This window comes from Cinclus cinclus, chromosome 9 (assembly GCF_963662255.1).
Source record: "Cinclus cinclus chromosome 9, bCinCin1.1, whole genome shotgun sequence".
Classification (NCBI taxonomy): domain Eukaryota; kingdom Metazoa; phylum Chordata; class Aves; order Passeriformes; family Cinclidae; genus Cinclus; species Cinclus cinclus.
Window position 1 is genome coordinate 14993431 of NC_085054.1, and position 6000 is coordinate 14999430.

Sequence of the window (6000 nt, forward strand, 5' to 3'; positions counted from 1 at the left end):
CTTTATCTGACCAGATTTATTGTCTACCAAAGAGTGCTTTTGGCAGAGGGGAGAAAAGAGATGGTGGTGGGCAGAGGGAGAGGGAAGGGGCAGTTCCAATCATCTCTGAAAGTAGCTATCCCCCAGAAGGAAGGTGTTGCAATGAATGATCTCTGGAAGAATGGCTTCAGTAGAGAGAAACCTGGCCAAAGCAAGCAAACACAGTAGCCTCACCCCTATGCCTGTTCTGGAGGCTGTCCTCATTCCAAGGGATGAGTAATTATAGTGTTTTTGGGAAGGGGGGAGCACACACAGATGAAGGGACAGCTGCGATCCATGATGTTGTTTCCCTCCCTGCCCTCCACTCATTTAATATGTAGAAGTCAAATTCCTTTTATTTGGCTAACAGATAAAATTTTATGAGGTCAGAAGCACAACTTGCTGTGAAAGAGTGGTGTACTCTGAGCACACAGGACTCTGCATACTCTCACTCCAGCTCTGCCACTGACTCTGTAGCCTTGGGCTGTTTGGCTCAGTGTCCCCTCCACGCAAAGGGGGAATAACAATACGTACCTACCTCACAGGGGTGTTGTGAGTATCCACGTTGGTAAAGCCTGTTGAAGTGCTAAGTCTACCACCGGTAGTCACAAGGTGTGTGGTGGGGGTGAGCAGTGCTGCCCTTTTGCTGGTTACAGTCTGAGACACAGCGGGAGTCCCATGGCCTTCTCCTGCTGGAGACCCTCCTCCATCAGAAGCGGAGGCTGTCGTCCAAGTGCCCTCTCCTCCATTGCATGACATTTTAAGCAGCTGTGAGGTGCAGGGTAGTGACAGACATGAAGTCCTACTTGACCAGGGATTTGCTACAACGTTTTCTATATCTGTGGGGTTTGTTGGTTTGTTTTTTTCCATATATTGTGCTTAGAAATAAACTTTCCACTTAGGGCTGGCGGTTTGGGGTCTATTCTGTTGCATGGCAATGTATACAAGTCTTATTGTCTGTCTTACTGTGCAAATGATCCCGCAGCCCAGTTTCAGAGATGGGCATGGTCTGAGCCTTTTCACAGCAGCATAAGACTCAAAAGCCTGTCTAGACTGTTTAATATTTAAACACACTATGAACTTGTCAATTGTATGTGTTCTGTGCAATACAAAGCATGTCATTAGCTGGCTTGATGGGCAGAGGGGCTAAAGGAAGGTCAAAACTTGTTCAAAGAGCTTCATACATGTGCCAGCATGGAGCCGAAGGGCTGCCACCAGCAAAGTAAACTCGGGGGAAGCCATTGGAAACTATTTTCAGAACAGTTTACTCCAGAACAAGGTAATTCTGAGTTTACGAACTTCTAGGCTGCCAGCCTGAGAGAACAAGTGCAAATTTAGTGTGGGGTTTGGGGTTTTGAATTCCCTTTTTCTTTCCTCCTCAGAAGTTTTGATGGCAGAAGAACTGATGAGGATCTCTTCCTTCCATAGCACAGTTCTCTCGTCTCCCACAGTCTCCTTGTGCCGTCCCCTTTGTGCTACTATGCAGGACTTTCAAAGGTGCAAATGGAGACAGTACGCTCCCGAGACATGAAAAATAAGTTGCATATTGGGTGATTCTAGCAGATAGATGAGATGGGGCAGAGCTGTGCTACAGAGGCATCTCTTCTTCCCCATGTCTTTCTTCTTGTCTGCTGGCTCCCTGAAGAGACGTTCCCTGTACTTTGTTACAAAGCTGTCAGATCACCTTCCACTGACAAACAAAGCTTGCAGAGTTTGGCAGCTGTTTCTCCCAGTGGAGAAAATTCTGGGTCCTATCACTGTGGAGACCCCTCAGCTCTTGGGCTTTGTGGTCCTCCAGCATTGTTTGGGGGTGGTCAGTGGGGAGGACTGTGTTCAGCCATCATCAGAAATCACGTGTGTATGGTCCTGCTCAGTCTTGTGATTTCTGCCAGTCCCCTGATTTTCTGTCAGCTTTTGACAGATCTTTCTGGTAATGCTTTTCTGGTTATGCTCTTCAGAGGTGTTTTGCTCTGTGTCAATTGCCAATGATGTTCTTGCCTACTGAAACATCAGTGCTGGCCTCCAGCTTCCACAGCTCTTCCATTCTTGCCGTCCTGTCTCTTGGTACACACTCACTGCTAAGTCCGAACCCTCTTCCTCTGTGCCTGCAAGGGGTCAAGCACATGCACTAACCCAAGGGTCACCAGAGAACACAGGGACCGTTAAGAGTCTGTGACAATAAGTCAAACTGTATAACCATCAGTCTTTGATATATATATACTTTGCCAATCTCAGTGCCTGCTGTTAATTGGTTGATACAAACAAATCACTAATGCTGGCAAAACCCATATACCCAGCTAACACTTGATTTCCAATTTAAAATTTAAAAATCTTTGGGCTGTTTTTCAAACAAATCCAGTGTGTTCCCTGATGTGGTTTCCCAAGCGAGGTGGTGAAGAGGTTCTTGTTTTACCTTACTATGATGGGATGGGTAACCCGAGGAAAGAGGAAGTCAGCAGCTTAGACCTGACTCAAGAGAAATGTTAGCTGCCCTGTTTTCACTCAGGGAGACGAAAATACTACTCCTGCCTGCCAGATCCCTGGCCCTTCTCAAAGTCCTTGATCTGGCAGTAGTAAAACACTAGAGCCAATGGCTGTAGCTGGAGGACCATTCTGAAGACTTTCCAGTTCTGAAGACCATCCTCTGTCCACATGTAGTGGTCAGTCATTTAAGCATCCTCTCTTCATTTCCACTGAGATAAAAAAGATTATTTTGACTAAGCAAAGCACTAATGCTCTTCAGTGTAGGATGAAGCTGCACAATTAGCACTTCTAACCTGTGGTACATCCACCAGGATTCCTGCCCATCTCCTTGTAAGAGTGCATGGTCAGAAGAGCTGCTCCTTCCTCTTAGGTTGGTCAAGCACTGGGAGAAAAACAGTCAGCAGTGACTACTGGCTGAGTATCCTGATCTCCTCCCTGAGTATCCATCACCTCCCATGTCACTGCTTCTCATTCCTGAGGCAACAGATTCCTCATCCCCTCTGCCATGCCTAGACTCTGGCCCTGAAAATCTCATGAGCAGACACAGAATTTCTCCCAGACTAGTTTTTGAGTCTTCTACATCCTTCGCGTTTCCAGACAGACAAATCTATTCCATTGATGAACAATGACATTCGAATCCTGAGAGGACAAGCAAGTCTAGAAGCCTATTGCATTGACCTTCACCATTTCTTACATGCTGAAGGAAATAATGGTGAAAACACCAACTGGTTTCCTCCATTTGGCAGCAATGGACCAGTGGCTCTAGGAATATTTCCCTCAGTAATGCAGGTTTGACATGCAGCAGTTACTGCAGGCAGTCTTTGATCTCACATCTATCATGTCAGATGAAAGAAGAGCAGAATCTGACAGTTCTGTCTGTTTACATAAACATCAAAAACTACCTTAGTTCATTATTCAAATTACCTCCAGGTCAGTGGGTGAATTTCTCCTTTGATGAAAGAATTATGCTTTCCAGAACTGGAATTGCAAGATAATATATATGTAAACATATACATATATATTTATAAATGTTATCCTGAAAACAAAAAAGAGAAAAAACCCTAAAACAATACTTGATTTTTTAATAAGTCTTGACAAGAGCTAGGGAGTTGCTGTGTGGAAAATGCGACGTAGGGTTTGACTTCAGGCAAAGAGAAGACACAACAGGGAAACACTTTTATGATCCTCTTGGTCTGTCTTTGGTTCATGTTCATTATAGTATAGCGTTTAATTAAGACAGAAAAGACATGGAAAACAGACACTCAGCTCCAGCAGCAGGAAACAGACTAAAGACCCCTCAAACTTATCTGAGCCATACTCAAACAAGCACAACGATGCAAAAGCACAAAGAACTGCCATCACAACTGCTTGAAAAGAGATGGATTTCTAAATGGGACAAGAACTCAACAAGAAATTCTTTTCCAAACCACATTGCCAGTATTTTTCCCGTACTTCTTGCTTTAAAAAGGAAAAAAAAAAATATTAAAAAGGAGGGTTCTGATACCTAAGTCTTAAACAAGTAACAGTAGAGAAGAAGTACTAAGAGAAGATGCTCTATGTTATGTTATGCATCAAGATGTGCTTTGCCAAACCGAATTAAGATGCCACATTCACTTTCCTGATCACTCAAAGAAAGTCTCAGTGACCAAGTCTGCTCAAAGAGATTTCTTAGAGTGTAGCCTTTTCCAGAGGACCAGAGTTCCCATCTGGATGGGATAGCTGGAATCAGGCTGTTTGCCTCCAGCTGTACTCTTATGTGGCAGGATCACCACCTGTTAGCAAGTCACTGTTGGACAGCTTTTATCAGCTGATATAGGTTATGATACTAATAATCACAAAAATTGCACATGCCTATCATGCCCCTGCAAATGACCTGTCTCATTCATTTACAGCTCAAGTTGGTGAGAGCTACTCTGCTCATTGGTCTTCTTCACGTGAGAGTTTTCCTTTAAAATCCAGCCTGCCACAATTCTCTGGGAGTTTTGCTACTACACTTTATATAGAGTTCTTTTTCCTTTAAGGATGAACAGACTTCTAACTAACCCACCTGATCATATCTTCAGCTAGAGAGACAAAAATTAACGTTCTCTGATCAGCTGATCTCAGTACCTATGTTCTTATGACATTATATTCTCCCTCCCCTTTCACTTGCTACTCCATAATCTTAGCTTTCCTTTGGAAAGGGGTGATTCATTGCTACCAAATGGTAGATCCTCTCTCTGAGATGGGAGTCTGGACAGCCCTTCTACTCCTTGCTAACAGGCACACCAAGCTTCCTCCCATCCCTCTAGACTGATGTGGCCAGCAGAATCTTTTTTTATGGAGTTTCGCCACTCGATCCAGAAGAGCAACTGCTTTCAAGCATCTCCTTCACTGCTGTCAAGCTGTGGGATAATGGCATGGGGAATCTTTTGTTTCTTAGCCTCAGGGTAACTACAGTGGATGATGTACCTGAGCCAAAAACACAGGACAAAGCACTTTATTTTAGATGGTGGTGAAGAATCTTTGTCAGCTTTATACAATAGCAAATCAAAATGGCCTTGTTCCCTCGTGTTTTTAGCTCATTTACTTCAGCTCTCCATTATAAACAAACCCTTTTGTAGGCAATGCAGGCCAGGCCTGGGGAGGAAATCTTCCTCATTCCAGAAGCACAACCAGCCCGTAGCTATGCATCAATCCCTTCAGGACTTTTGCCCCTGAGAGGCTCAGTGCAAGAATGGAGGTAGCAGGCAGGGATGGCAAGAACACTTCCCTGGATCTTCATCCCCAGTGGGCAAATTTTGCATCTCTACGTGCGAGTCCCCTTTGAAATCACTCCTAAGGCCTCCTTCACTTCTACAGGGTCTGCCCAGGAGAGGAAGCAGTGTCTCTGCATGGATCCCCAGGTCTGCTGCTGTGATCCTCATTCAGGCCTGCAAGAAACACTATGTTCACTGAGGGTTGAAATGAGTCAATGGTGTGTCCATGCAGAAATACTGTCTTTGAGACTACTACAGAGATATCTGTGGGGTTGGGAGGGAGGGGGTGGTTTTGTCCAGGGCAGGAAGCACGGGGAAGGGAAGGCTGCAATGTAAGGAAGAATCAGCCACAAGGGAGGGGCTGACTAAGAGGAATGACCATGTCGACTGTGTTACTGTCCTGTCATTCTCCTGAACCCAGAATGGAAACTTCCAAGTGCTCTTCATGAGCTTACGTTTATTAGAAAACTACTCCTGGGTGTTCAAGATTGTTTTCTAATGAAAATATACATAATAAAAAAATAAAATTAATGACTCTTGGTAATCTTTTCCTTTCCTCTTTTCACTTGTAACACATTGTGGAATTCACCTCCTTTCTCATTTGTTTGCTGCAATAAAAACTTTCTTTCTGGTTATAATCCACTCAGGGCCTTACACAGTAAACTTTTTATCTTCTCTTTACACATCAGAAACCAAGACTTCACATTAGGAGATTTGAACAAAGGGCCAGGGCTCAGCATGCATAGCACAATGTGTTAGC